This window comes from Orcinus orca, chromosome 1, assembly GCF_937001465.1.
Source record: "Orcinus orca chromosome 1, mOrcOrc1.1, whole genome shotgun sequence".
NCBI lineage: Eukaryota > Metazoa > Chordata > Mammalia > Artiodactyla > Delphinidae > Orcinus > Orcinus orca.
The window spans coordinates 184,714,867-184,720,305 of NC_064559.1; the positions used below are offsets into that span (position 1 = coordinate 184,714,867).

Genomic DNA, 5,439 nt, shown 5'->3' on the forward strand with positions numbered 1-5,439 from the left:
TATTGTCTTCATGTGAACAAGATATTTTCCCCATTTCCCTTCACAAAAAGTGACCCAGTAAGGCATGAATGTACTCCAGGTGTGTGAGAGAGGCTCAGAGGAGAGTTAGCTTTACAGGGCCTGGAAGATGGGAAATTTCCCTGGTGGAATTTCATCCACCACATAATTCATTGGCTGCCTCTATTGATATCTTCAGTCCAGACCTTTATCTGAGCTCTAGGACCTCATATCCACTGCATGATGATTTAACATAATTTACTTATTTGTAAGCCTGGCACATGCCAGAAATTAGGCACGTTATTAGGCACATTATCTTATAAATAAGATAATGACTGATATGGACATATAATTAGACAATTAAACTGGGTGGTAAGAGAGAAGTGAGTCCAGTATGGTAGGGAGCACAGAGGAAGGGTACCCAAGCTTTGTAGGCTCCAGTTATTACAAGTATGTTTCAACTTGAGCTCATTAACTTTGTTCCCACCCAAACTTATACTTCAAGAAACTAAAAGGTGATGAAATGCAAACTATGGGGACCTGACATGACTTGTGAGAACCTAAAAATCCTTTCAAGGCAACACTATACTATATGGGGAATTGTGGGTCAAGAGAGTTCTTTTTAAGATGGGATTCATTAAAGCATGTTAAAAATAGTAAAGCATCACCAAACATATTAGAAAGGTCAAATGGACCACACAACATCAAAGACCTCTGCCTCCAAGATGGCACAAGCTATGGAGACAAGGCTGAAAGAGCAAATAAAGGCCAGGAAATGGATGATGAGGTGGGTCAAAAAGAGGAAATCATGCATCATGGGGTCAAGCCATCTTTAGAAGCCAATGCTCCATCCAACATTTAATCTTTGGGAAATGCATTCTATAGAGTTGTCATAGTTATTGGCTTCTTTCAGTGAAAGACGGTAAATATCACTGTACTGCTGCTGGTATAAACCTTGTTCTTCAGGTCATAGCAGAGGGGGTAAAATTCAAGACTAACAAGGATATATTAAAGGTGAGCATATTTAACGCTGATGAGTTAGGTATTTTGAAATTTCAGAAAGAAAAGATCAATGGCATAGCCTGGCAAGTGGCAATAATTGTCGTAGGCTAGCTGAATAATTATGAGATATTTTTATTTTCTACCATAACAATAACGATAATAACATTGCTTTCAATAATATGAAAATTATTTTTCAAAAGGAAAGTTCCAAAGGCTTATATTTTATTTTATTTTATTTATTTATTTGCGGTACGCGGGCCTCTCACTGCTGTGGCCTCTCCCGTCGTGTAGCACAGGCTCCGGACACGCAGGCCCAGCGGCCATGGCTCACGGGCCCAGCCGCTCCGAGGCATGTGGGATCCTCCCAGACCGGGGCACGAACCCGTGTCCCCTGCATTGGCAGGCGAACTCACAACCACTGCGCCACCAGGGAAGCCCAAAGGCTTATATTTAAAAAATATTTTCTTTATTTATTTGGCTGCACCGGGTCTTAGTTGTGGCACATGGGATCTTCATTGCGGCATGCAGGATCTTGAATTGCAGCACGTGGGATCTTTTAGTTGAGGCATGTGGGCTCATAGTTGTGGCATGTGGACTCTTTGTTGCGGCACGCAGACTTCTTTTTTTTTTTTTTTTTTTTTTTTTTTTTTTTGCGGTACGGTACGCGGTCCTCTCAGTGTTGTGGCCTCTCCCGTTGCGGAGCACAGGCTCCAGACGCGCAGGCTCAGCGGCCATGGCTCACGGGCCCAGCCGCTCCGCGGCACGTGGGATCCTCCCGGACCGGGGCACGAACCCATGTGCCCTGCATCGGCAGGCGGACTCTCAACCACTGCGCCACCAGGGAAGCCCCGCAGACTTCTTAGTTGCGGCATGCAGACTCTTATCTGTGGCTTGCATGCAGTATCTGGTTCCCCAACCAGGGATTGAACCCAGGCCCCCTGCATTAGGAGTGTGGAGTTTTACCCACTGGACCACTAGGGAAGTCCAACTCAATGGGATTTTGTTTTGTTTTGTTTTGTGTTTTTAAAATATGGAACGCTTCACAAATTTGCGTGTCATCCTTGCACAGGGGCCATGCTAATCTTCTCTGTATCATTCCAATTTTAGTATATGTGCCGCCGAAGCGAGCACTCAATGGGTTTTATAAATTGTGATAAAACACACATAATATAAAATTTACCACTTTACCATTTTAAGTGTACAAATGGTATTAAGTACATTTGCATTGTTCTGCAACCATCACAACCGTCCAATTCAGGAATTCTTTTCATCTTGCAAAACTGAAATTCTGTACCTAGTAAACAATAATGCCCAATTGCTTGATGAATTTTTAAAACATCAAACCAGCTCTCAGGTCAATAAATAAAATACTACCAGCCTCCTTAAAGTCCTTCTAACTCTCTCCTTTTAGTAACTAAACTCACACACAAGGGGGTGATTTTTAGCTGGGTTGCTTCTAACTATGACAATTAGATAAAATAATGGTATCTTACTGTTAACTTAATTCCTTTGAATTAGGTAAGGAGGCTGAACTCTTTAAAATATGACTTTGACCATTTGCATTTCTTCTTTAGAAATTGGTATTACATTATCTTATTTAATCCTCACAAAACATAGTGAGATAAAAATAAATGAAGCCAAGACTTGTTTCTTTGAAAAGATCAACAAAAGTGACAAAACGTTAGCTAGATTGACTAAGAAAAAAGAGAGACGATTCAAATAACTAAAATGAGAAATGATAGTGGGGACATTACTACTGACACCACAGAAATAAAAAATATTATAACAGAGTACTATGAACAATTATATGCCAATAAATTGGATAACCAGATGAAATGGATAAATTCCCAAAGACACATAACCTACCAGGACAAAATAATGAAGAAAAAAATCTGAACCAGTTAGGAGATTGAATCAGTAATAATAAGAAAACCCTCAACAAAGAAAAGCCCAGGACCATATGTCACCACTGGTGAATTCCACCAAACATTTACAGAATTAACAACAATCCTGCTCAATCTCTTCCAAAAAGTTGAAGAGGAGAGAATACTTCCTAATGCATTCTTAGGTCAGCATTACCCTAATGACTAAGCCAGACAAAGAGACTACGAGAAAACAAAACTATAGACCAACATCCCTTATGAAAACTAAAGCAAAAATCTTCAACAAAATACTAGCAAACAAAATTCAACGGCATACTAAAAGGATTATACACATGACCATATAGGATATAGTCCTAGAATGCAAGGATGGTTCAATGTATGAACATGGTTCAATGTATGAACATCAATCAATGAACATCAATCAATCAGCACCACATTAACAGAATAAAGAAAATAAACCACATGATCATCTCAAGCGATGCAGAAAAAACATTTGACTAAATATAACAAACTTTTATGATAAAAAACATTCAACAAACAAGGAATAGAAGGACAGTATCTCAATATAATAAAGACCACATATGAAAACCCACAACAAACAGCATACTCAATGGTGAAAGACTAAAAGCTTTTTCTCTAAGATCAGAAACAAGACAAGGATGCCCCTTTACCACTTATATACAATAGAGTAGTGGAAATCCTAGTTGGAGCAATTAGATAAGAAAAAGAAATGAAAGGCATCCAAATTGGAAAGGAGTAAGTAAAATTTTCATAGATGATTTTACAGACACATAATCTTAAATGTGGAAAACTCTATAGATTACAAACACACATACATACACACAAACTTAGACCTAATAAATGAATTCAGCGAAGTAACAGGATACAAAGTTAACACAAAAATCAGTTACATTTCTGTACACTAACAATGAATAATCTGAAAAGGAAATTACAAAAACAATTCCATTCACAATAGCATTAAAAAGAATACAATACCTAGAAATTAATTTAACCAAAGAGGTAAAAGACTCATACAATGAAAACTATAAAACATTTCCAAAAGAAATTAAAGAAAACATGAATAAACGAAATCATATCCCACGTTCATGGATTACAAGACTTATTAATGTCAAAATGTCACTACTATCCAAAGAGGTCTACAGATTCAATGCAATCCCTATCAAAATCCCAATGACCTTTATGCAGAACTAAAATAACTCACCCTAAAATTCGTCTCAAATCTCAGGGAACCTGGAATAGCAAAAACAGTCCTGAAAGAGGAGAACAAAGCTGAAGGACTCAGACTTCCTGATTTTATTATTTTTTTATAAATTTCATGTTATTTATTTATTTATTTATTTTTGGCTTCATTGGGTCTTCATTGCTGCACGTGGGCTTTCTCTAGTTGGGGTGACGGGGCTAATCTTCATTGCAGTGCGTGGCCTTCTCATTGCAGTGGCTTCTGGTTGTTGTGGAGCTTGGGCTCTAGGTGCGCAGGCTTCAGTAGTTGTGGCACATGGGCTTAGTTGCTCCGCGGCACATGGGATCTTCCTGGACCAGGCTCAAACCCGTGTCCCCTGCATTGGCAGGTGGATTCTTAACCACTGCGCCACTAGGGAAGTCCCATACTTCCTGATTTTAAAATTACAAAGCTACAGTGGTGACCTAAATGGGAAGGAAATCCAAAAAAGAGGGGATATATGTATATGTATAGCTGATTCATTTTGCTGAACAGTAGAAACTAACACAACGTTGTAGAGCAACTATGCTCCAATAAAAATTAATTAAAAATAAATAAATAAAATTACAAAGCTACAGTAATTAAAATACTGTGGTACTGACATAAAGACAGACATATAGACCATTGCAGTAGAATAGGGAGCTCAGAAAAAGCTCTCCTATAAATGGTCAAATGATTTTGACAAGAGTGGGCCAAGACCATTCAACAGGAAAAGGATAGTCTTTTCAACAGATGGTGTTCGGAAAACTTGATATCCACATGCAAAAGAAAGAAGTTTAAACCCCTACCTTACACTGTATTAAAAATTAACTCGAAGTGGATCACAGACCTAAACATAAGAGCTAAAACTATAAAACCCTTAGAAGAAAACATAAGGGAAAAACTTCATGACATTGCACTTGGCAACCATTTTGTGGACATGACACCAAAAGCACAGGCAACAAAAGAAAAAAAATTAGATAAGTTCGGCTTCATCAAAGTTCAAAACATTTTTTTTTTTTTGCGGTACGCGGGCCTCTCACTGTTGCGGCCTCTCCCATTGCGGAGCACAGGCTCCGGACGCGCAGGCTCAGTGGCCACGGCCCACGGGCCCAGCCGCTCCGCAGCATGTGGGATCTTCCCGGACCGGGGCACGAACCCGTGTCCCCTGCATCGGCAGGCGGACTCTCAACCACCGCGCCACCAGGGAAGCCCCCAAAGTTCAAAACTTTTATGCATCAAAGGATACTATCAACAGAGTGAAAAGGCAACCCAGACAATGGGATAAAATATTTGCATATCATTTGATATCCAGAGTACATAAAGAACTCCTGGGCT

At 39.3% G+C, this 5,439-nt stretch overlaps 1 non-coding gene across 1 annotated transcript; it reads right to left on the reverse strand.

Moving 5' to 3' along the window:
* Positions 1–2,023: 2,023 nt before the first annotated feature.
* Positions 2,024–2,130, reverse strand: LOC117200219 (U6 spliceosomal RNA). The gene has a single exon (XR_004481700.1). It is a non-coding gene; the product is annotated as a U6 spliceosomal RNA (small nuclear RNA).
* Between the last annotated feature and the right edge of the window lie 3,309 nt (positions 2,131–5,439).